Source organism: Triturus cristatus, chromosome 6 (genome assembly GCF_964204655.1).
Source record: "Triturus cristatus chromosome 6, aTriCri1.1, whole genome shotgun sequence".
NCBI classification, from domain to species: domain Eukaryota; kingdom Metazoa; phylum Chordata; class Amphibia; order Caudata; family Salamandridae; genus Triturus; species Triturus cristatus.
The window spans coordinates 882269245-882292914 of NC_140589.1; the positions used below are offsets into that span (position 1 = coordinate 882269245).

The following is a 23670-nucleotide window of genomic DNA, read 5'->3' on the forward strand; positions in this document are numbered from 1 at the left end:
GCAAGAGAAAGAGAAGGGGAGGGCCTATGCAAATGATGGCCTCAGGGCTGTCTGGGAGTCCCTTTTCAGCAGTACTGTTAAAATCCGCCTTGCAACCAGATTGGTCGGGTAAGCTGAAAAACACCAGGCATGATTGGGCACCAGGTCCTCTAGGCCCTTGGAGGACATATCGGCGCTGCATCCCTCAGTTTCTGAGGTCCAAGAAATGTTCACCCTCCACCCTAATAGAGAGGTCTTGGCCGATCGTGGCCGATCGGGGCAGAAGGGAGCAGGGCAAGATGCTCATGATCCTGCTCTAATAATGAACTGCCTTCCTCTCTCCTTACCTGTGGTTCTGCCTGGCTGCTTGGTTCCAGTTGTAGGCCTACATCCCACAGGCAATTTGCTTGTCCCTCTCACACATGTAAATGGGTCAGCACTCAAGTGCACACACCTGCCTGCACCCACAGACCCTCTCACACACACTTTTCTCAACAAGATTTTTTCCTAGTTTAGAGACTCAGAGACCCATGTTGAAATACAAAAGCAGCACACCACATGACGGCCTTGACATAGAATCCAGCAGCAAACGGGAAACTTTTAACTAGCCGTGGTCCTATTACTGCAGCCCTACCATGGAACGACTGCTGGATGAGTCCTGCTCGAGAATATTGAACCTACAACAAGTCTGAGGTAAATAAGAATTCCACAGGAATACCATAAAACAGGGACCTATGACCCTTTCGAGCCAGATAGGAGTCGAACCTACAATCTTCTGATCCGTAGTCAGACGCGTTATCCATTGCGCCACTGGCCCCATGTAGGATTACCCATACTTTTGTCCTTAAGAGGACCAGAAGTTGTGTGTGTGTGTGTGTGTGTGTGTTTTAAAACACCATTCCATCAACCTTTTTAGCCACGTTTACTGCTCACAACCAGAAGACACAAGTAAACCCACCTGACCTCCTGAAATTCTGTTCTGTCAGGTGTTCCTAACTTATACAAAGGACTTTAGGAGGACGAAGGACCTAAAAGTCAGGGGAAATGGTCCTAGGTCCAAGGAAATGTTTTAGATCAGCCTCAGTTTCTTAAATATTCTGCATTAACATCATCAGTTCCACGTCTGTGTGGAGCTGATCTTGAGGACTCCTTAATCAGCAGGCGGGTACAACAATAAAGTGTTTAATATTACAATACAGGCGAAAATTCAGACACCTTGTCATAGGCTCACCTTGTCCAGGGACCCAAGCATGCTGCCTTTCACCTCTCAGAGCCCTTCACCTAACCTACTGTGCAGCTGTCTCACCTTTAATATCACTGTTCCACAGGCAGCATGATGTCACAATGTTCCTTGTCAGTAGCCTGAACCATGAGCCTTTGCAACCCTGGCATAATCTACATACTTCCAATTGGTGAAGTCTTGGACCACAAATGCAGTGAAGAATAATGGATTGTTACTCTTCATGCATTTTTGCCCATTGGCTCAGATTTGAATGCTTACTGGCCATACGAGCATCTCTGCCAGGCCACCCTATGTCTAGAGACCGTAGATTTAGAGAGTTTATAAACATTGTAGGTTCATCAATGAAGTGTGCTCGCTTCGGCGGCACATATACTAAAATTGGAACGATACAGAGAAGATTAGCATGGCCCCTGCGCAAGGATGACACGCAAATTCGTGAAGCGTTCCATATTTTTACCAGCTTTCAGGAGAGAAATGTTCTATGTTTTCAAGACTAATTGAAATAATAAAGCAGGTTCCAGTGCTTTCCTCCTAATATCTATTTTTCAATTTGTCTCTCCTCAACATTTTTAATGTATTTACCTCGCAGTAATGAAGGTGCACTCTATGGCCAGCTGCATTTAGCAAGGAAGCCTGCAGGACTTCTGGGACTTTTCTTTCCCTTCTTCAGCCTCCCTGTCATTATTCTTCACAACCCCCAAATCTATACTGCTGCCAGCGATGCGTTGCTTTGTGGGAAGCAAGAGAAAGAGAAGGGGAGGGCCTATGCAAATGATGGCCTCAGGGCTGTCTGGGAGTCCCTTTTCAGCAGTACTGTTAAAATCCGCCTTGCAACCAGATTGGTCGGGTAAGCTGAAAAACACCAGGCATGATTGGGCACCAGGTCCTCTAGGCCCTTGGAGGACATATCGGCGCTGCATCCCTCAGTTTCTGAGGTCCAAGAAATGTTCACCCTCCACCCTAATAGAGAGGTCTTGGCCGATCGGGGCCGATCGGGGCAGAAGGGAGCAGGGCAAGATGCTCATGATCCTGCTCTAATAATGAACTGCCTTCCTCTCTCCTTACCTGTGGTTCTGCCTGGCTGCTTGGTTCCAGTTGTAGGCCTACATCCCACAGGCAATTTGCTTGTCCCTCTCACACATGTAAATGGGTCAGCACTCAAGTGCACACACCTGCCTGCACCCACAGACCCTCTCACACACACTTTTCTCAACAAGATTTTTTCCTAGTTTAGAGACTCAGAGACCCATGTTGAAATACAAAAGCAGCACACCACATGACGGCCTTCACATAGAATCCAGCAGCAAATGGGAAACTTTTAACTAGCCGTGGTCCTATTACTGCAGCCCTACCATGGAACGACTGCTGGATGAGTCCTGCTCGAGAATATTGAACCTACAACAAGTCTGAGGTAAATAAGAATTCCACAGGAATACCATAAAACAGGGACCTATGACCTTTTCGAGCCAGATAGGAGTCGAACCTACAATCTTCTGATCCGTAGTCAGACGCGTTATCCATTGCGCCACTGGCCCCATGTAGGATTACCCATACTTTTGTCCTTAAGAGGACCAGAAGTTGTGTGTGTGTGTGTGTGTGTGTTTTAAAACACCATTCCATCAACCTTTTTAGCCACGTTTACTGCTCACAACCAGAAGACACAAGTAAACCCACCTGACCTCCTGAAATTCTGTTCTGTCAGGTGTTCCTAACTTATACAAAGGACTTTAGGAGGACGAAGGACCTAAAAGTCAGGGGAAATGGTCCTAGGTCCAAGGAAATGTTTTAGATCAGCCTCAGTTTCTTAAATATTCTGCATTAACATCATCAGTTCCACGTCTGTGTGGAGCTGATCTTGAGGACTCCTTAATCAGCAGGCGGGTACAACAATAAAGTGTTTAATATTACAATACAGGCGAAAATTCAGACACCTTGTCATAGGCTCACCTTGTCCAGGGACCCAAGCATGCTGCCTTTCACCTCTCAGAGCCCTTCACCTAACCTACTGTGCAGCTGTCTCACCTTTAATATCACTGTTCCACAGGCAGCATGATGTCACAATGTTCCTTGTCAGTAGCCTGAACCATGAGCCTTTGCAACCCTGGCATAATCTACATACTTCCAATTGGTGAAGTCTTGGACCACAAATGCAGTGAAGAATAATGGATTGTTACTCTTCATGCATTTTTGCCCATTGGCTCAGATTTGAATGCTTACTGGCCATACGAGCATCTCTGCCAGGCCACCCTATGTCTAGAGACCGTAGATTTAGAGAGTTTATAAACATTGTAGGTTCATCAATGAAGTGTGCTCGCTTCGGCGGCACATATACTAAAATTGGAACGATACAGAGAAGATTAGCATGGCCCCTGCGCAAGGATGACACGCAAATTCGTGAAGCGTTCCATATTTTTACCAGCTTTCAGGAGAGAAATGTTCTATGTTTTCAAGACTAATTGAAATAATAAAGCAGGTTCCAGTGCTTTCCTCCTAATATCTATTTTTCAATTTGTCTCTCCTCAACATTTTTAATGTATTTACCTCGCAGTAATGAAGGTGCACTCTATGGCCAGCTGCATTTAGCAAGGAAGCCTGCAGGACTTCTGGGACTTTTCTTTCCCTTCTTCAGCCTCCCTGTCATTATTCTTCACAACCCCCAAATCTATACTGCTGCCAGCGATGCGTTGCTTTGTGGGAAGCAAGAGAAAGAGAAGGGGAGGGCCTATGCAAATGATGGCCTCAGGGCTGTCTGGGAGTCCCTTTTCAGCAGTACTGTTAAAATCCGCCTTGCAACCAGATTGGTCGGGTAAGCTGAAAAACACCAGGCATGATTGGGCACCAGGTCCTCTAGGCCCTTGGAGGACATATCGGCGCTGCATCCCTCAGTTTCTGAGGTCCAAGAAATGTTCACCCTCCACCCTAATAGAGAGGTCTTGGCCGATCGTGGCCGATCGGGGCAGAAGGGAGCAGGGCAAGATGCTCATGATCCTGCTCTAATAATGAACTGCCTTCCTCTCTCCTTACCTGTGGTTCTGCCTGGCTGCTTGGTTCCAGTTGTAGGCCTACATCCCACAGGCAATTTGCTTGTCCCTCTCACACATGTAAATGGGTCAGCACTCAAGTGCACACACCTGCCTGCACCCACAGACCCTCTCACACACACTTTTCTCAACAAGATTTTTTCCTAGTTTAGAGACTCAGAGACCCATGTTGAAATACAAAAGCAGCACACCACATGACGGCCTTCACATAGAATCCAGCAGCAAATGGGAAACTTTTAACTAGCCGTGGTCCTATTACTGCAGCCCTACCATGGAACGACTGCTGGATGAGTCCTGCTCGAGAATATTGAACCTACAACAAGTCTGAGGTAAATAAGAATTCCACAGGAATACCATAAAACAGGGACCTATGACCCTTTCGAGCCAGATAGGAGTCGAACCCACAATCTTCTGATCCGTAGTCAGACGCGTTATCCATTGCGCCACTGGCCCCATGTAGGATTACCCATACTTTTGTCCTTAAGAGGACCAGAAGTTGTGTGTGTGTGTGTGTGTGTGTGTTTTAAAACACCATTCCATCAACCTTTTTAGCCACGTTTACTGCTCACAACCAGAAGACACAAGTAAACCCACCTGACCTCCTGAAATTCTGTTCTGTCAGGTGTTCCTAACTTATACAAAGGACTTTAGGAGGACGAAGGACCTAAAAGTCAGGGGAAATGGTCCTAGGTCCAAGGAAATGTTTTAGATCAGCCTCAGTTTCTTAAATATTCTGCATTAACATCATCAGTTCCACGTCTGTGTGGAGCTGATCTTGAGGACTCCTTAATCAGCAGGCGGGTACAACAATAAAGTGTTTAATATTACAATACAGGCGAAAATTCAGACACCTTGTCATAGGCTCACCTTGTCCAGGGACCCAAGCATGCTGCCTTTCACCTCTCAGAGCCCTTCACCTAACCTACTGTGCAGCTGTCTCACCTTTAATATCACTGTTCCACAGGCAGCATGATGTCACAATGTTCCTTGTCAGTAGCCTGAACCATGAGCCTTTGCAACCCTGGCATAATCTACATACTTCCAATTGGTGAAGTCTTGGACCACAAATGCAGTGAAGAATAATGGATTGTTACTCTTCATGCATTTTTGCCCATTGGCTCAGATTTGAATGCTTACTGGCCATACGAGCATCTCTGCCAGGCCACCCTATGTCTAGAGACCGTAGATTTAGAGAGTTTATAAACATTGTAGGTTCATCAATGAAGTGTGCTCGCTTCGGCGGCACATATACTAAAATTGGAACGATACAGAGAAGATTAGCATGGCCCCTGCGCAAGGATGACACGCAAATTCGTGAAGCGTTCCATATTTTTACCAGCTTTCAGGAGAGAAATGTTCTATGTTTTCAAGACTAATTGAAATAATAAAGCAGGTTCCAGTGCTTTCCTCCTAATATCTATTTTTCAATTTGTCTCTCCTCAACATTTTTAATGTATTTACCTCGCAGTAATGAAGGTGCACTCTATGGCCAGCTGCATTTAGCAAGGAAGCCTGCAGGACTTCTGGGACTTTTCTTTCCCTTCTTCAGCCTCCCTGTCATTATTCTTCACAACCCCCAAATCTATACTGCTGCCAGCGATGCGTTGCTTTGTGGGAAGCAAGAGAAAGAGAAGGGGAGGGCCTATGCAAATGATGGCCTCAGGGCTGTCTGGGAGTCCCTTTTCAGCAGTACTGTTAAAATCCGCCTTGCAACCAGATTGGTCGGGTAAGCTGAAAAACACCAGGCATGATTGGGCACCAGGTCCTCTAGGCCCTTGGAGGACATATCGGCGCTGCATCCCTCAGTTTCTGAGGTCCAAGAAATGTTCACCCTCCACCCTAATAGAGAGGTCTTGGCCGATCGTGGCAGATCGGGGCAGAAGGGAGCAGGGCAAGATGCTCATGATCCTGCTCTAATAATGAACTGCCTTCCTCTCTCCTTACCTGTGGTTCTGCCTGGCTGCTTGGTTCCAGTTGTAGGCCTACATCCCACAGGCAATTTGCTTGTCCCTCTCACACATGTAAATGGGTCAGCACTCAAGTGCACACACCTGCCTGCACCCACAGACCCTCTCACACACACTTTTCTCAACAAGATTTTTTCCTAGTTTAGAGACTCAGAGACCCATGTTGAAATACAAAAGCAGCACACCACATGACGGCCTTCACATAGAATCCAGCAGCAAATGGGAAACTTTTAACTAGCCGTGGTCCTATTACTGCAGCCCTACCATGGAACGACTGCTGGATGAGTCCTGCTCGAGAATATTGAACCTACAACAAGTCTGAGGTAAATAAGAATTCCACAGGAATACCATAAAACAGGGACCTATGACCCTTTCGAGCCAGATAGGAGTCGAACCTACAATCTTCTGATCCGTAGTCAGACGCGTTATCCATTGCGCCACTGGCCCCATGTAGGATTACCCATACTTTTGTCCTTAAGAGGACCAGAAGTTGTGTGTGTGTGTGTGTGTGTGTGTTTTAAAACACCATTCCATCAACCTTTTTAGCCACGTTTACTGCTCACAACCAGAAGACACAAGTAAACCCACCTGACCTCCTGAAATTCTGTTCTGTCAGGTGTTCCTAACTTATACAAAGGACTTTAGGAGGACGAAGGACCTAAAAGTCAGGGGAAATGGTCCTAGGTCCAAGGAAATGTTTTAGATCAGCCTCAGTTTCTTAAATATTCTGCATTAACATCATCAGTTCCACGTCTGTGTGGAGCTGATCTTGAGGACTCCTTAATCAGCAGGCGGGTACAACAATAAAGTGTTTAATATTACAATACAGGCGAAAATTCAGACACCTTGTCATAGGCTCACCTTGTCCAGGGACCCAAGCATGCTGCCTTTCACCTCTCAGAGCCCTTCACCTAACCTACTGTGCAGCTGTCTCACCTTTAATATCACTGTTCCACAGGCAGCATGATGTCACAATGTTCCTTGTCAGTAGCCTGAACCATGAGCCTTTGCAACCCTGGCATAATCTACATACTTCCAATTGGTGAAGTCTTGGACCACAAATGCAGTGAAGAATAATGGATTGTTACTCTTCATGCATTTTTGCCCATTGGCTCAGATTTGAATGCTTACTGGCCATACGAGCATCTCTGCCAGGCCACCCTATGTCTAGAGACCGTAGATTTAGAGAGTTTATAAACATTGTAGGTTCATCAATGAAGTGTGCTCGCTTCGGCGGCACATATACTAAAATTGGAACGATACAGAGAAGATTAGCATGGCCCCTGCGCAAGGATGACACGCAAATTCGTGAAGCGTTCCATATTTTTACCAGCTTTCAGGAGAGAAATGTTCTATGTTTTCAAGACTAATTGAAATAATAAAGCAGGTTCCAGTGCTTTCCTCCTAATATCTATTTTTCAATTTGTCTCTCCTCAACATTTTTAATGTATTTACCTCGCAGTAATGAAGGTGCACTCTATGGCCAGCTGCATTTAGCAAGGAAGCCTGCAGGACTTCTGGGACTTTTCTTTCCCTTCTTCAGCCTCCCTGTCATTATTCTTCACAACCCCCAAATCTATACTGCTGCCAGCGATGCGTTGCTTTGTGGGAAGCAAGAGAAAGAGAAGGGGAGGGCCTATGCAAATGATGGCCTCAGGGCTGTCTGGGAGTCCCTTTTCAGCAGTACTGTTAAAATCCGCCTTGCAACCAGATTGGTCGGGTAAGCTGAAAAACACCAGGCATGATTGGGCACCAGGTCCTCTAGGCCCTTGGAGGACATATCGGCGCTGCATCCCTCAGTTTCTGAGGTCCAAGAAATGTTCACCCTCCACCCTAATAGAGAGGTCTTGGCCGATCGGGGCCGATCGGGGCAGAAGGGAGCAGGGCAAGATGCTCATGATCCTGCTCTAATAATGAACTGCCTTCCTCTCTCCTTACCTGTGGTTCTGCCTGGCTGCTTGGTTCCAGTTGTAGGCCTACATCCCACAGGCAATTTGCTTGTCCCTCTCACACATGTAAATGGGTCAGCACTCAAGTGCACACACCTGCCTGCACCCACAGACCCTCTCACACACACTTTTCTCAACAAGATTTTTTCCTAGTTTAGAGACTCAGAGACCCATGTTGAAATACAAAAGCAGCACACCACATGACGGCCTTCACATAGAATCCAGCAGCAAACGGGAAACTTTTAACTAGCCGTGGTCCTATTACTGCAGCCCTACCATGGAACGACTGCTGGATGAGTCCTGCTCGAGAATATTGAACCTACAACAAGTCTGAGGTAAATAAGAATTCCACAGGAATACCATAAAACAGGGACCTATGACCCTTTCGAGCCAGATAGGAGTCGAACCTACAATCTTCTGATCCGTAGTCAGACGCGTTATCCATTGCGCCACTGGCCCCATGTAGGATTACCCATACTTTTGTCCTTAAGAGGACCAGAAGTTGTGTGTGTGTGTGTGTGTGTGTGTGTTTTAAAACACCATTCCATCAACCTTTTTAGCCACGTTTACTGCTCACAACCAGAAGACACAAGTAAACCCACCTGACCTCCTGAAATTCTGTTCTGTCAGGTGTTCCTAACTTATACAAAGGACTTTAGGAGGACGAAGGACCTAAAAGTCAGGGGAAATGGTCCTAGGTCCAAGGAAATGTTTTAGATCAGCCTCAGTTTCTTAAATATTCTGCATTAACATCATCAGTTCCACGTCTGTGTGGAGCTGATCTTGAGGACTCCTTAATCAGCAGGCGGGTACAACAATAAAGTGTTTAATATTACAATACAGGCGAAAATTCAGACACCTTGTCATAGGCTCACCTTGTCCAGGGACCCAAGCATGCTGCCTTTCACCTCTCAGAGCCCTTCACCTAACCTACTGTGCAGCTGTCTCACCTTTAATATCACTGTTCCACAGGCAGCATGATGTCACAATGTTCCTTGTCAGTAGCCTGAACCATGAGCCTTTGCAACCCTGGCATAATCTACATACTTCCAATTGGTGAAGTCTTGGACCACAAATGCAGTGAAGAATAATGGATTGTTACTCTTCATGCATTTTTGCCCATTGGCTCAGATTTGAATGCTTACTGGCCATACGAGCATCTCTGCCAGGCCACCCTATGTCTAGAGACCGTAGATTTAGAGAGTTTATAAACATTGTAGGTTCATCAATGAAGTGTGCTCGCTTCGGCGGCACATATACTAAAATTGGAACGATACAGAGAAGATTAGCATGGCCCCTGCGCAAGGATGACACGCAAATTCGTGAAGCGTTCCATATTTTTACCAGCTTTCAGAAGAGAAATGTTCTATGTTTTCAAGACTAATTGAAATAATAAAGCAGGTTCCAGTGCTTTCCTCCTAATATCTATTTTTCAATTTGTCTCTCCTCAACATTTTTAATGTATTTACCTCGCAGTAATGAAGGTGCACTCTATGGCCAGCTGCATTTAGCAAGGAAGCCTGCAGGACTTCTGGGACTTTTCTTTCCCTTCTTCAGCCTCCCTGTCATTATTCTTCACAACCCCCAAATCTATACTGCTGCCAGCGATGCGTTGCTTTGTGGGAAGCAAGAGAAAGAGAAGGGGAGGGCCTATGCAAATGATGGCCTCAGGGCTGTCTGGGAGTCCCTTTTCAGCAGTACTGTTAAAATCCGCCTTGCAACCAGATTGGTCGGGTAAGCTGAAAAACACCAGGCATGATTGGGCACCAGGTCCTCTAGGCCCTTGGAGGACATATCGGCGCTGCATCCCTCAGTTTCTGAGGTCCAAGAAATGTTCACCCTCCACCCTAATAGAGAGGTCTTGGCCGATCGGGGCCGATCGGGGCAGAAGGGAGCAGGGCAAGATGCTCATGATCCTGCTCTAATAATGAACTGCCTTCCTCTCTCCTTACCTGTGGTTCTGCCTGGCTGCTTGGTTCCAGTTGTAGGCCTACATCCCACAGGCAATTTGCTTGTCCCTCTCACACATGTAAATGGGTCAGCACTCAAGTGCACACACCTGCCTGCACCCACAGACCCTCTCACACACACTTTTCTCAACAAGATTTTTTCCTAGTTTAGAGACTCAGAGACCCATGTTGAAATACAAAAGCAGCACACCACATGACGGCCTTCACATAGAATCCAGCAGCAAATGGGAAACTTTTAACTAGCCGTGGTCCTATTACTGCAGCCCTACCATGGAACGACTGCTGGATGAGTCCTGCTCGAGAATATTGAACCTACAACAAGTCTGAGGTAAATAAGAATTCCACAGGAATACCATAAAATAGGGACCTATGACCCTTTCGAGCCAGATAGGAGTCGAACCTACAATCTTCTGATCCGTAGTCAGACGCGTTATCCATTGCGCCACTGGCCCCATGTAGGATTACCCATACTTTTGTCCTTAAGAGGACCAGAAGTTGTGTGTGTGTGTGTGTGTGTGTTTTAAAACACCATTCCATCAACCTTTTTAGCCACGTTTACTGCTCACAACCAGAAGACACAAGTAAACCCACCTGACCTCCTGAAATTCTGTTCTGTCAGGTGTTCCTAACTTATACAAAGGACTTTAGGAGGACGAAGGACCTAAAAGTCAGGGGAAATGGTCCTAGGTCCAAGGAAATGTTTTAGATCAGCCTCAGTTTCTTAAATATTCTGCATTAACATCATCAGTTCCACGTCTGTGTGGAGCTGATCTTGAGGACTCCTTAATCAGCAGGCGGGTACAACAATAAAGTGTTTAATATTACAATACAGGCGAAAATTCAGACACCTTGTCATAGGCTCACCTTGTCCAGGGACCCAAGCATGCTGCCTTTCACCTCTCAGAGCCCTTCACCTAACCTACTGTGCAGCTGTCTCACCTTTAATATCACTGTTCCACAGGCAGCATGATGTCACAATGTTCCTTGTCAGTAGCCTGAACCATGAGCCTTTGCAACCCTGGCATAATCTACATACTTCCAATTGGTGAAGTCTTGGACCACAAATGCAGTGAAGAATAATGGATTGTTACTCTTCATGCATTTTTGCCCATTGGCTCAGATTTGAATGCTTACTGGCCATACGAGCATCTCTGCCAGGCCACCCTATGTCTAGAGACCGTAGATTTAGAGAGTTTATAAACATTGTAGGTTCATCAATGAAGTGTGCTCGCTTCGGCGGCACATATACTAAAATTGGAACGATACAGAGAAGATTAGCATGGCCCCTGCGCAAGGATGACACGCAAATTCGTGAAGCGTTCCATATTTTTACCAGCTTTCAGGAGAGAAATGTTCTATGTTTTCAAGACTAATTGAAATAATAAAGCAGGTTCCAGTGCTTTCCTCCTAATATCTATTTTTCAATTTGTCTCTCCTCAACATTTTAATGTATTTACCTCGCAGTAATGAAGGTGCACTCTATGGCCAGCTGCATTTAGCAAGGAAGCCTGCAGGACTTCTGGGACTTTTCTTTCCCTTCTTCAGCCTCCCTGTCATTATTCTTCACAACCCCCAAATCTATACTGCTGCCAGCGATGCGTTGCTTTGTGGGAAGCAAGAGAAAGAGAAGGGGAGGGCCTATGCAAATGATGGCCTCAGGGCTGTCTGGGAGTCCCTTTTCAGCAGTACTGTTAAAATCCGCCTTGCAACCAGATTGGTCGGGTAAGCTGAAAAACACCAGGCATGATTGGGCACCAGGTCCTCTAGGCCCTTGGAGGACATATCGGCGCTGCATCCCTCAGTTTCTGAGGTCCAAGAAATGTTCACCCTCCACCCTAATAGAGAGGTCTTGGCCGATCGTGGCAGATCGGGGCAGAAGGGAGCAGGGCAAGATGCTCATGATCCTGCTCTAATAATGAACTGCCTTCCTCTCTCCTTACCTGTGGTTCTGCCTGGCTGCTTGGTTCCAGTTGTAGGCCTACATCCCACAGGCAATTTGCTTGTCCCTCTCACACATGTAAATGGGTCAGCACTCAAGTGCACACACCTGCCTGCACCCACAGACCCTCTCACACACACTTTTCTCAACAAGATTTTTTCCTAGTTTAGAGACTCAGAGACCCATGTTGAAATACAAAAGCAGCACACCACATGACGGCCTTCACATAGAATCCAGCAGCAAATGGGAAACTTTTAACTAGCCGTGGTCCTATTACTGCAGCCCTACCATGGAACGACTGCTGGATGAGTCCTGCTCGAGAATATTGAACCTACAACAAGTCTGAGGTAAATAAGAATTCCACAGGAATACCATAAAACAGGGACCTATGACCCTTTCGAGCCAGATAGGAGTCGAACCTACAATCTTCTGATCCGTAGTCAGACGCGTTATCCATTGCGCCACTGGCCCCATGTAGGATTACCCATACTTTTGTCCTTAAGAGGACCAGAAGTTGTGTGTGTGTGTGTGTGTGTGTGTTTAAAACACCATTCCATCAACCTTTTTAGCCACGTTTACTGCTCACAACCAGAAGACACAAGTAAACCCACCTGACCTCCTGAAATTCTGTTCTGTCAGGTGTTCCTAACTTATACAAAGGACTTTAGGAGGACGAAGGACCTAAAAGTCAGGGGAAATGGTCCTAGGTCCAAGGAAATGTTTTAGATCAGCCTCAGTTTCTTAAATATTCTGCATTAACATCATCAGTTCCACGTCTGTGTGGAGCTGATCTTGAGGACTCCTTAATCAGCAGGCGGGTACAACAATAAAGTGTTTAATATTACAATACAGGCGAAAATTCAGACACCTTGTCATAGGCTCACCTTGTCCAGGGACCCAAGCATGCTGCCTTTCACCTCTCAGAGCCCTTCACCTAACCTACTGTGCAGCTGTCTCACCTTTAATATCACTGTTCCACAGGCAGCATGATGTCACAATGTTCCTTGTCAGTAGCCTGAACCATGAGCCTTTGCAACCCTGGCATAATCTACATACTTCCAATTGGTGAAGTCTTGGACCACAAATGCAGTGAAGAATAATGGATTGTTACTCTTCATGCATTTTTGCCCATTGGCTCAGATTTGAATGCTTACTGGCCATACGAGCATCTCTGCCAGGCCACCCTATGTCTAGAGACCGTAGATTTAGAGAGTTTATAAACATTGTAGGTTCATCAATGAAGTGTGCTCGCTTCGGCGGCACATATACTAAAATTGGAACGATACAGAGAAGATTAGCATGGCCCCTGCGCAAGGATGACACGCAAATTCGTGAAGCGTTCCATATTTTTACCAGCTTTCAGGAGAGAAATGTTCTATGTTTTCAAGACTAATTGAAATAATAAAGCAGGTTCCAGTGCTTTCCTCCTAATATCTATTTTTCAATTTGTCTCTCCTCAACATTTTTAATGTATTTACCTCGCAGTAATGAAGGTGCACTCTATGGCCAGCTGCATTTAGCAAGGAAGCCTGCAGGACTTCTGGGACTTTTCTTTCCCTTCTTCAGCCTCCCTGTCATTATTCTTCACAACCCCCAAATCTATACTGCTGCCAGCGATGCGTTGCTTTGTGGGAAGCAAGAGAAAGAGAAGGGGAGGGCCTATGCAAATGATGGCCTCAGGGCTGTCTGGGAGTCCCTTTTCAGCAGTACTGTTAAAATCCGCCTTGCAACCAGATTGGTCGGGTAAGCTGAAAAACACCAGGCATGATTGGGCACCAGGTCCTCTAGGCCCTTGGAGGACATATCGGCGCTGCATCCCTCAGTTTCTGAGGTCCAAGAAATGTTCACCCTCCACCCTAATAGAGAGGTCTTGGCCGATCGGGGCCGATCGGGGCAGAAGGGAGCAGGGCAAGATGCTCATGATCCTGCTCTAATAATGAACTGCCTTCCTCTCTCCTTACCTGTGGTTCTGCCTGGCTGCTTGGTTCCAGTTGTAGGCCTACATCCCACAGGCAATTTGCTTGTCCCTCTCACACATGTAAATGGGTCAGCACTCAAGTGCACACACCTGCCTGCACCCACAGACCCTCTCACACACACTTTTCTCAACAAGATTTTTTCCTAGTTTAGAGACTCAGAGACCCATGTTGAAATACAAAAGCAGCACACCACATGACGGCCTTCACATAGAATCCAGCAGCAAATGGGAAACTTTTAACTAGCCGTGGTCCTATTACTGCAGCCCTACCATGGAACGACTGCTGGATGAGTCCTGCTCGAGAATATTGAACCTACAACAAGTCTGAGGTAAATAAGAATTCCACAGGAATACCATAAAACAGGGACCTATGACCTTTTCGAGCCAGATAGGAGTCGAACCTACAATCTTCTGATCCGTAGTCAGACGCGTTATCCATTGCGCCACTGGCCCCATGTAGGATTACCCATACTTTTGTCCTTAAGAGGACCAGAAGTTGTGTGTGTGTGTGTGTGTGTGTTTTAAAACACCATTCCATCAACCTTTTTAGCCACGTTTACTGCTCACAACCAGAAGACACAAGTAAACCCACCTGACCTCCTGAAATTCTGTTCTGTCAGGTGTTCCTAACTTATACAAAGGACTTTAGGAGGACGAAGGACCTAAAAGTCAGGGGAAATGGTCCTAGGTCCAAGGAAATGTTTTAGATCAGCCTCAGTTTCTTAAATATTCTGCATTAACATCATCAGTTCCACGTCTGTGTGGAGCTGATCTTGAGGACTCCTTAATCAGCAGGCGGGTACAACAATAAAGTGTTTAATATTACAATACAGGCGAAAATTCAGACACCTTGTCATAGGCTCACCTTGTCCAGGGACCCAAGCATGCTGCCTTTCACCTCTCAGAGCCCTTCACCTAACCTACTGTGCAGCTGTCTCACCTTTAATATCACTGTTCCACAGGCAGCATGATGTCACAATGTTCCTTGTCAGTAGCCTGAACCATGAGCCTTTGCAACCCTGGCATAATCTACATACTTCCAATTGGTGAAGTCTTGGACCACAAATGCAGTGAAGAATAATGGATTGTTACTCTTCATGCATTTTTGCCCATTGGCTCAGATTTGAATGCTTACTGGCCATACGAGCATCTCTGCCAGGCCACCCTATGTCTAGAGACCGTAGATTTAGAGAGTTTATAAACATTGTAGGTTCATCAATGAAGTGTGCTCGCTTCGGCGGCACATATACTAAAATTGGAACGATACAGAGAAGATTAGCATGGCCCCTGCGCAAGGATGACACGCAAATTCGTGAAGCGTTCCATATTTTTACCAGCTTTCAGGAGAGAAATGTTCTATGTTTTCAAGACTAATTGAAATAATAAAGCAGGTTCCAGTGCTTTCCTCCTAATATCTATTTTTCAATTTGTCTCTCCTCAACATTTTTAATGTATTTACCTCGCAGTAATGAAGGTGCACTCTTATGGCCAGCTGCATTTAGCAAGGAAGCCTGCAGGACTTCTGGGACTTTTCTTTCCCTTCTTCAGCCTCCCTGTCATTATTCTTCACAACCCCCAAATCTATACTGCTGCCAGCGATGCGTTGCTTTGTGGGAAGCAAGAGAAAGAGAAGGGGAGGGCCTATGCAAATGATGGCCTCAGGGCTGTCTGGGAGTCCCTTTTCAGCAGTACTGTTAAAATCCGCCTTGCAACCAGATTGGTCGGGTAAGCTGAAAAACACCAGGCATGATTGGGCACCAGGTCCTCTAGGCCCTTGGAGGACATATCGGCGCTGCATCCCTCAGTTTCTGAGGTCCAAGAAATGTTCACCCTCCACCCTAATAGAGAGGTCTTGGCCGATCGTGGCCGATCGGGGCAGAAGGGAGCAGGGCAAGATGCTCATGATCCTGCTCTAATAATGAACTGCCTTCCTCTCTCCTTACCTGTGGTTCTGCCTGGCTGCTTGGTTCCAGTTGTAGGCCTACATCCCACAGGCAATTTGCTTGTCCCTCTCACACATGTAAATGGGTCAGCACTCAAGTGCACACACCTGCCTGCACCCACAGACCCTCTCACACACACTTTTCTCAACAAGATTTTTTCCTAGTTTAGAGACTCAGAGACCCATGTTGAAATACAAAAGCAGCACACCACATGACGGCCTTCACATAGAATCCAGCAGCAAATGGGAAACTTTTAACTAGCCGTGGTCCTATTACTGCAGCCCTACCATGGAACGACTGCTGGATGAGTCCTGCTCGAGAATATTGAACCTACAACAAGTCTGAGGTAAATAAGAATTCCACAGGAATACCATAAAACAGGGACCTATGACCCTTTCGAGCCAGATAGGAGTCGAACCCACAATCTTCTGATCCGTAGTCAGACGCGTTATCCATTGCGCCACTGGCCCCATGTAGGATTACCCATACTTTTGTCCTTAAGAGGACCAGAAGTTGTGTGTGTGTGTGTGTGTGTGTGTTTTAAAACACCATTCCATCAACCTTTTTAGCCACGTTTACTGCTCACAACCAGAAGACACAAGTAAACCCACCTGACCTCCTGAAATTCTGTTCTGTCAGGTGTTCCTAACTTATACAAAGGACTTTAGGAGGACGAAGGACCTAAAAGTCAGGGGAAATGGTCCTAGGTCCAAGGAAATGTTTTAGATCAGCCTCAGTTTCTTAAATATTCTGCATTAACATCATCAGTTCCACGTCTGTGTGGAGCTGATCTTGAGGACTCCTTAATCAGCAGGCGGGTACAACAATAAAGTGTTTAATATTACAATACAGGCGAAAATTCAGACACCTTGTCATAGGCTCACCTTGTCCAGGGACCCAAGCATGCTGCCTTTCACCTCTCAGAGCCCTTCACCTAACCTACTGTGCAGCTGTCTCACCTTTAATATCACTGTTCCACAGGCAGCATGATGTCACAATGTTCCTTGTCAGTAGCCTGAACCATGAGCCTTTGCAACCCTGGCATAATCTACATACTTCCAATTGGTGAAGTCTTGGACCACAAATGCAGTGAAGAATAATGGATTGTTACTCTTCATGCATTTTTGCCCATTGGCTCAGATTTGAATGCTTACTGGCCATACGAGCATCTCTGCCAGGCCACCCTATGTCTAGAGACCGTAGATTTAGAGAGTTTATAAACATTGTAGGTTCATCAATGAAGTGTGCTCGCTTCGGCGGCACATATACTAAAATTGGAACGATACAGAGAAGATTAGCATGGCCCCTGCGCAAGGATGACACGCAAATTCGTGAAGCGTTCCATATTTTTACCAGCTTTCAGGAGAGAAATGTTCTATGTTTTCAAGACTAATTGAAATAATAAAGCAGGTTCCAGTGCTTTCCTCCTAATATCTATTTTTCAATTTGTCTCTCCTCAACATTTTTAATGTATTTACCTCGCAGTAATGAAGGTGCACTCTATGGCCAGCTGCATTTAGCAAGGAAGCCTGCAGGACTTCTGGGACTTTTCTTTCCCTTCTTCAGCCTCCCTGTCATTATTCTTCACAACCCCCAAATCTATACTGCTGCCAGCGATGCGTTGCTTTGTGGGAAGCAAGAGAAAGAGAAGGGGAGGGCCTATGCAAATGATGGCCTCAGGGCTGTCTGGGAGTCCCTTTTCAGCAGTACTGTTAAAATCCGCCTTGCAACCAGATTGGTCGGGTAAGCTGAAAAACACCAGGCATGATTGGGCACCAGGTCCTCTAGGCCCTTGGAGGACATATCGGCGCTGCATCCCTCAGTTTCTGAGGTCCAAGAAATGTTCACCCTCCACCCTAATAGAGAGGTCTTGGCCGATCGTGGCAGATCGGGGCAGAAGGGAGCAGGGCAAGATGCTCATGATCCTGCTCTAATAATGAACTGCCTTCCTCTCTCCTTACCTGTGGTTCTGCCTGGCTGCTTGGTTCCAGTTGTAGGCCTACATCCCACAGGCAATTTGCTTGTCCCTCTCACACATGTAAATGGGTCAGCACTCAAGTGCACACACCTGCCTGCACCCACAGACCCTCTCACACACACTTTTCTCAACAAGATTTTTTCCTAGTTTAGAGACTCAGAGACCCATGTTGAAATACAAAAGCAGCACACCACATGACGGCCTTCACATAGAATCCAGCAGCAAATGGGAAACTTTTAACTAGCCGTGGTCCTATTACTGCAGCCCTACCATGGAACGACTGCTGGATGAGTCCTGCTCGAGAATATTGAACCTACAACAAGTCTGAGGTAAATAAGAATTCCACAGGAATACCATAAAACAGGGACCTATGACCCTTTCGAGCCAGATAGGAGTCGAACCTACAATCTTCTGATCCGTAGTCAGACGCGTTATCCATTGCGCCACTGGCCCCATGTAGGATTACCCATACTTTTGTCCTTAAGAGGACCAGAAGTTGTGTGTGTGTGTGTGTGTGTGTGTTTTAAAACACCATTCCATCAACCTTTTTAGCCACGTTTACTGCTCACAACCAGAAGACACAAGTAAACCCACCTGACCTCCTGAAATTCTGTTCTGTCAGGTGTTCCTAACTTATACAAAGGACTTTAGGAGGACGAAGGACCTAAAAGTCAGGGGAAATGGTCCTAGGTCCAAGGAAATGTTTTAGATCAGCCTCAGTTTCTTAAATATTCTGCATTAACATCATCAGTTCCACGTCTGTGTGGAGCTGATCTTGAGGACTCCTTAATCAGCAGGCGGGTACAACAATAAAGTGTTTAATATTACAATACAGGCGAAAATTCAGACACCTTGTCATAGGCTCACCTTGTCCAGGGACCCAAGCATGCTGCCTTTCACCTCTCAGAGCCCTTCACCTAACCTACTGTGCAGCTGTCTCACCTTTAATATCACTGTTCCACAGGCAGCATGATGTCACAATGTTCCTTGTCAGTAGCCTGAACCATGAGCCTTTGCAACCCTGGCATAATCTACATACTTCCAATTGGTGAAGTCTTGGACCACAAATGCAGTGAAGAATAATGGATTGTTACTCTTCATGCATTTTTGCCCATTGGCTCAGATTTGAATGCTTACTGGCCATACGAGCATCTCTGCCAGGCCACCCTATGTCTAGAGACCGTAGATTTAGAGAGTTTATAAACATTGTAGGTTCATCAATGAAGTGTGCTCGCTTCGGCGGCACATATACTAAAATTGGAACGATACAGAGAAGATTAGCATGGCCCCTGCGCAAGGATGACACGCAAATTCGTGAAGCGTTCCATATTTTTACCAGCTTTCAGGAGAGAAATGTTCTATGTTTTCAAGACTAATTGAAATAATAAAGCAGGTTCCAGTGCTTTCCTCCTAATATCTATTTTTCAATTTGTCTCTCCTCAACATTTTTAATGTATTTACCTCGCAGTAATGAAGGTGCACTCTATGGCCAGCTGCATTTAGCAAGGAAGCCTGCAGGACTTCTGGGACTTTTCTTTCCCTTCTTCAGCCTCCCTGTCATTATTCTTCACAACCCCCAAATCTATACTGCTGCCAGCGATGCGTTGCTTTGTGGGAAGCAAGAGAAAGAGAAGGGGAGGGCCTATGCAAATGATGGCCTCAGGGCTGTCTGGGAGTCCCTTTTCAGCAGTACTGTTAAAATCCGCCTTGCAACCAGATTGGTCGGGTAAGCTGAAAAACACCAGGCATGATTGGGCACCAGGTCCTCTAGGCCCTTGGAGGACATATCGGCGCTGCATCCCTCAGTTTCTGAGGTCCAAGAAATGTTCACCCTCCACCCTAATAGAGAGGTCTTGGCCGATCGGGGCCGATCGGGGCAGAAGGGAGCAGGGCAAGATGCTCATGATCCTGCTCTAATAATGAACTGCCTTCCTCTCTCCTTACCTGTGGTTCTGCCTGGCTGCTTGGTTCCAGTTGTAGGCCTACATCCCACAGGCAATTTGCTTGTCCCTCTCACACATGTAAATGGGTCAGCACTCAAGTGCACACACCTGCCTGCACCCACAGACCCTCTCACACACACTTTTCTCAACAAGATTTTTTCCTAGTTTAGAGACTCAGAGACCCATGTTGAAATACAAAAGCAGCACACCACATGACGGCCTTCACATAGAATCCAGCAGCAAACGGGAAACTTTTAACTAGCCGTGGTCCTATTACTGCAGCCCTACCATGGAACGACTGCTGGATGAGTCCTGCTCGAGAATATTGAACCTACAACAAGTCTGAGGTAAATAAGAATTCCACAGGAATACCATAAAACAGGGACCTATGACCCTTTCGAGCCAGATAGGAGTCGAACCTACAATCTTCTGATCCGTAGTCAGACGCGTTATCCATTGCGCCACTGGCCCCATGTAGGATTACCCATACTTTTGTCCTTAAGAGGACCAGAAGTTGTGTGTGTGTGTGTGTGTGTGTGTGTTTTAAAACACCATTCCATCAACCTTTTTAGCCACGTTTACTGCTCACAACCAGAAGACACAAGTAAACCCACCTGACCTCCTGAAATTCTGTTCTGTCAGGTGTTCCTAACTTATACAAAGGACTTTAGGAGGACGAAGGACCTAAAAGTCAGGGGAAATGGTCCTAGGTCCAAGGAAATGTTTTAGATCAGCCTCAGTTTCTTAAATATTCTGCATTAACATCATCAGTTCCACGTCTGTGTGGAGCTGATCTTGAGGACTCCTTAATCAGCAGGCGGGTACAACAATAAAGTGTTTAATATTACAATACAGGCGAAAATTCAGACACCTTGTCATAGGCTCACCTTGTCCAGGGACCCAAGCATGCTGCCTTTCACCTCTCAGAGCCCTTCACCTAACCTACTGTGCAGCTGTCTCACCTTTAATATCACTGTTCCACAGGCAGCATGATGTCACAATGTTCCTTGTCAGTAGCCTGAACCATGAGCCTTTGCAACCCTGGCATAATCTACATACTTCCAATTGGTGAAGTCTTGGACCACAAATGCAGTGAAGAATAATGGATTGTTACTCTTCATGCATTTTTGCCCATTGGCTCAGATTTGAATGCTTACTGGCCATACGAGCATCTCTGCCAGGCCACCCTATGTCTAGAGACCGTAGATTTAGAGAGTTTATAAACATTGTAGGTTCATCAATGAAGTGTGCTCGCTTCGGCGGCACATATACTAAAATTGGAACGATACAGAGAAGATTAGCATGGCCCCTGCGCAAGGATGACACGCAAATTCGTGAAGCGTTCCATATTTTTACCAGCTTTCAGAAGAGAAATGTTCTATGTTTTCAAGACTAATTGAAATAATAAAGCAGGTTCCAGTGCTTTCCTCCTAATATCTATTTTTCAATTTGTCTCTCCTCAACATTTTTAATGTATTTACCTCGCAGTAATGAAGGTGCACTCTATGGCCAGCTGCATTTAGCAAGGAAGCCTGCAGGACTTCTGGGACTTTTCTTTCCCTTCTTCAGCCTCCCTGTCATTATTCTTCACAACCCCCAAATCTATACTGCTGCCAGCGATGCGTTGCTTTGTGGGAAGCAAGAGAAAGAGAAGGGGAGGGCCTATGCAAATGATGGCCTCAGGGCTGTCTGGGAGTCCCTTTTCAGCAGTACTGTTAAAATCCGCCTTGCAACCAGATTGGTCGGGTAAGCTGAAAAACACCAGGCATGATTGGGCACCAGGTCCTCTAGGCCCTTGGAGGACATATCGGCGCTGCATCCCTCAGTTTCTGAGGTCCAAGAAATGTTCACCCTCCACCCTAATAGAGAGGTCTTGGCCGATCGGGGCCGATCGGGGCAGAAGGGAGCAGGGCAAGATGCTCATGATCCTGCTCTAATAATGAACTGCCTTCCTCTCTCCTTACCTGTGGTTCTGCCTGGCTGCTTGGTTCCAGTTGTAGGCCTACATCCCACAGGCAATTTGCTTGTCCCTCTCACACATGTAAATGGGTCAGCACTCAAGTGCACACACCTGCCTGCACCCACAGACCCTCTCACACACACTTTTCTCAACAAGATTTTTTCCTAGTTTAGAGACTCAGAGACCCATGTTGAAATACAAAAGCAGCACACCACATGACGGCCTTCACATAGAATCCAGCAGCAAATGGGAAACTTTTAACTAGCCGTGGTCCTATTACTGCAGCCCTACCATGGAACGACTGCTGGATGAGTCCTGCTCGAGAATATTGAACCTACAACAAGTCTGAGGTAAATAAGAATTCCACAGGAATACCATAAAATAGGGACCTATGACCCTTTCGAGCCAGATAGGAGTCGAACCTACAATCTTCTGATCCGTAGTCAGACGCGTTATCCATTGCGCCACTGGCCCCATGTAGGATTACCCATACTTTTGTCCTTAAGAGGACCAGAAGTTGTGTGTGTGTGTGTGTGTGTGTTTTAAAACACCATTCCATCAACCTTTTTAGCCACGTTTACTGCTCACAACCAGAAGACACAAGTAAACCCACCTGACCTCCTGAAATTCTGTTCTGTCAGGTGTTCCTAACTTATACAAAGGACTTTAGGAGGACGAAGGACCTAAAAGTCAGGGGAAATGGTCCTAGGTCCAAGGAAATGTTTTAGATCAGCCTCAGTTTCTTAAATATTCTGCATTAACATCATCAGTTCCACGTCTGTGTGGAGCTGATCTTGAGGACTCCTTAATCAGCAGGCGGGTACAACAATAAAGTGTTTAATATTACAATACAGGCGAAAATTCAGACACCTTGTCATAGGCTCACCTTGTCCAGGGACCCAAGCATGCTGCCTTTCACCTCTCAGAGCCCTTCACCTAACCTACTGTGCAGCTGTCTCACCTTTAATATCACTGTTCCACAGGCAGCATGATGTCACAATGTTCCTTGTCAGTAGCCTGAACCATGAGCCTTTGCAACCCTGGCATAATCTACATACTTCCAATTGGTGAAGTCTTGGACCACAAATGCAGTGAAGAATAATGGATTGTTACTCTTCATGCATTTTTGCCCATTGGCTCAGATTTGAATGCTTACTGGCCATACGAGCATCTCTGCCAGGCCACCCTATGTCTAGAGACCGTAGATTTAGAGAGTTTATAAACATTGTAGGTTCATCAATGAAGTGTGCTCGCTTCGGCGGCACATATACTAAAATTGGAACGATACAGAGAAGATTAGCATGGCCCCTGCGCAAGGATGACACGCAAATTCGTGAAGCGTTCCATATTTTTACCAGCTTTCAGGAGAGAAATGTTCTATGTTTTCAAGACTAATTGAAATAATAAAGCAGGTTCCAGTGCTTTCCTCCTAATATCTATTTTTCAATTTGTCTCTCCTCAACATTTTAATGTATTTACCTCGCAGTAATGAAGGTGCACTCTATGGCCAGCTGCATTTAGCAAGGAAGCCTGCAGGACTTCTGGGACTTTTCTTTCCCTTCTTCAGCCTCCCTGTCATTATTCTTCACAACCCCCAAATCTATACTGCTGCCAGCGATGCGTTGCTTTGTGGGAAGCAAGAGAAAGAGAAGGGGAGGGCCTATGCAAATGATGGCCTCAGGGCTGTCTGGGAGTCCCTTTTCAGCAGTACTGTTAAAATCCGCCTTGCAACCAGATTGGTCGGGTAAGCTGAAAAACACCAGGCATGATTGGGCACCAG

General features: G+C 46.1%; 24 non-coding genes across 24 annotated transcripts; 12 read left to right on the top strand and 12 right to left on the bottom strand.

Moving 5' to 3' along the window:
• Nucleotides 1-723: 723 nt before the first annotated feature.
• TRNAR-ACG (transfer RNA arginine (anticodon ACG)) lies at nt 724-796 on the bottom strand. The gene has a single exon. It is a non-coding gene; the product is annotated as a tRNA-Arg (tRNA).
• A 774-nt stretch (nt 797-1570) lies between these two features.
• LOC146818363 (U6 spliceosomal RNA) lies at nt 1571-1677 on the top strand. Its single transcript, XR_014963511.1, has one exon. It is a non-coding gene; the product is annotated as a U6 spliceosomal RNA (small nuclear RNA).
• A 1007-nt stretch (nt 1678-2684) lies between these two features.
• On the bottom strand, nt 2685-2757 carry TRNAR-ACG (transfer RNA arginine (anticodon ACG)). The gene has a single exon. It is a non-coding gene; the product is annotated as a tRNA-Arg (tRNA).
• A 772-nt stretch (nt 2758-3529) lies between these two features.
• On the top strand, nt 3530-3636 carry LOC146818365 (U6 spliceosomal RNA). The gene has a single exon (XR_014963512.1). It is a non-coding gene; the product is annotated as a U6 spliceosomal RNA (small nuclear RNA).
• A 1007-nt stretch (nt 3637-4643) lies between these two features.
• TRNAR-ACG (transfer RNA arginine (anticodon ACG)) lies at nt 4644-4716 on the bottom strand. The gene has a single exon. It is a non-coding gene; the product is annotated as a tRNA-Arg (tRNA).
• Nucleotides 4717-5490: 774 nt separating this feature from the next.
• On the top strand, nt 5491-5597 carry LOC146818367 (U6 spliceosomal RNA). Its single transcript, XR_014963513.1, has one exon. It is a non-coding gene; the product is annotated as a U6 spliceosomal RNA (small nuclear RNA).
• Nucleotides 5598-6604: 1007 nt separating this feature from the next.
• Nucleotides 6605-6677, bottom strand: TRNAR-ACG (transfer RNA arginine (anticodon ACG)). Its single transcript has one exon. It is a non-coding gene; the product is annotated as a tRNA-Arg (tRNA).
• Nucleotides 6678-7451: 774 nt separating this feature from the next.
• On the top strand, nt 7452-7558 carry LOC146818369 (U6 spliceosomal RNA). Its single transcript, XR_014963514.1, has one exon. It is a non-coding gene; the product is annotated as a U6 spliceosomal RNA (small nuclear RNA).
• A 1007-nt stretch (nt 7559-8565) lies between these two features.
• On the bottom strand, nt 8566-8638 carry TRNAR-ACG (transfer RNA arginine (anticodon ACG)). Its single transcript has one exon. It is a non-coding gene; the product is annotated as a tRNA-Arg (tRNA).
• Nucleotides 8639-9414: 776 nt separating this feature from the next.
• LOC146818371 (U6 spliceosomal RNA) lies at nt 9415-9521 on the top strand. The gene has a single exon (XR_014963515.1). It is a non-coding gene; the product is annotated as a U6 spliceosomal RNA (small nuclear RNA).
• Nucleotides 9522-10528: 1007 nt separating this feature from the next.
• Nucleotides 10529-10601, bottom strand: TRNAR-ACG (transfer RNA arginine (anticodon ACG)). The gene has a single exon. It is a non-coding gene; the product is annotated as a tRNA-Arg (tRNA).
• Nucleotides 10602-11373: 772 nt separating this feature from the next.
• On the top strand, nt 11374-11480 carry LOC146818373 (U6 spliceosomal RNA). Its single transcript, XR_014963516.1, has one exon. It is a non-coding gene; the product is annotated as a U6 spliceosomal RNA (small nuclear RNA).
• A 1006-nt stretch (nt 11481-12486) lies between these two features.
• On the bottom strand, nt 12487-12559 carry TRNAR-ACG (transfer RNA arginine (anticodon ACG)). Its single transcript has one exon. It is a non-coding gene; the product is annotated as a tRNA-Arg (tRNA).
• A 773-nt stretch (nt 12560-13332) lies between these two features.
• LOC146818375 (U6 spliceosomal RNA) lies at nt 13333-13439 on the top strand. The gene has a single exon (XR_014963517.1). It is a non-coding gene; the product is annotated as a U6 spliceosomal RNA (small nuclear RNA).
• Nucleotides 13440-14446: 1007 nt separating this feature from the next.
• TRNAR-ACG (transfer RNA arginine (anticodon ACG)) lies at nt 14447-14519 on the bottom strand. Its single transcript has one exon. It is a non-coding gene; the product is annotated as a tRNA-Arg (tRNA).
• A 772-nt stretch (nt 14520-15291) lies between these two features.
• Nucleotides 15292-15398, top strand: LOC146818377 (U6 spliceosomal RNA). Its single transcript, XR_014963518.1, has one exon. It is a non-coding gene; the product is annotated as a U6 spliceosomal RNA (small nuclear RNA).
• Nucleotides 15399-16406: 1008 nt separating this feature from the next.
• On the bottom strand, nt 16407-16479 carry TRNAR-ACG (transfer RNA arginine (anticodon ACG)). Its single transcript has one exon. It is a non-coding gene; the product is annotated as a tRNA-Arg (tRNA).
• Nucleotides 16480-17253: 774 nt separating this feature from the next.
• On the top strand, nt 17254-17360 carry LOC146818379 (U6 spliceosomal RNA). Its single transcript, XR_014963519.1, has one exon. It is a non-coding gene; the product is annotated as a U6 spliceosomal RNA (small nuclear RNA).
• A 1007-nt stretch (nt 17361-18367) lies between these two features.
• TRNAR-ACG (transfer RNA arginine (anticodon ACG)) lies at nt 18368-18440 on the bottom strand. Its single transcript has one exon. It is a non-coding gene; the product is annotated as a tRNA-Arg (tRNA).
• A 774-nt stretch (nt 18441-19214) lies between these two features.
• On the top strand, nt 19215-19321 carry LOC146818381 (U6 spliceosomal RNA). The gene has a single exon (XR_014963520.1). It is a non-coding gene; the product is annotated as a U6 spliceosomal RNA (small nuclear RNA).
• A 1007-nt stretch (nt 19322-20328) lies between these two features.
• On the bottom strand, nt 20329-20401 carry TRNAR-ACG (transfer RNA arginine (anticodon ACG)). The gene has a single exon. It is a non-coding gene; the product is annotated as a tRNA-Arg (tRNA).
• A 776-nt stretch (nt 20402-21177) lies between these two features.
• On the top strand, nt 21178-21284 carry LOC146818383 (U6 spliceosomal RNA). Its single transcript, XR_014963521.1, has one exon. It is a non-coding gene; the product is annotated as a U6 spliceosomal RNA (small nuclear RNA).
• Nucleotides 21285-22291: 1007 nt separating this feature from the next.
• On the bottom strand, nt 22292-22364 carry TRNAR-ACG (transfer RNA arginine (anticodon ACG)). Its single transcript has one exon. It is a non-coding gene; the product is annotated as a tRNA-Arg (tRNA).
• A 772-nt stretch (nt 22365-23136) lies between these two features.
• LOC146818385 (U6 spliceosomal RNA) lies at nt 23137-23243 on the top strand. Its single transcript, XR_014963522.1, has one exon. It is a non-coding gene; the product is annotated as a U6 spliceosomal RNA (small nuclear RNA).
• The last annotated feature ends 427 nt before the right edge of the window (nt 23244-23670 follow it).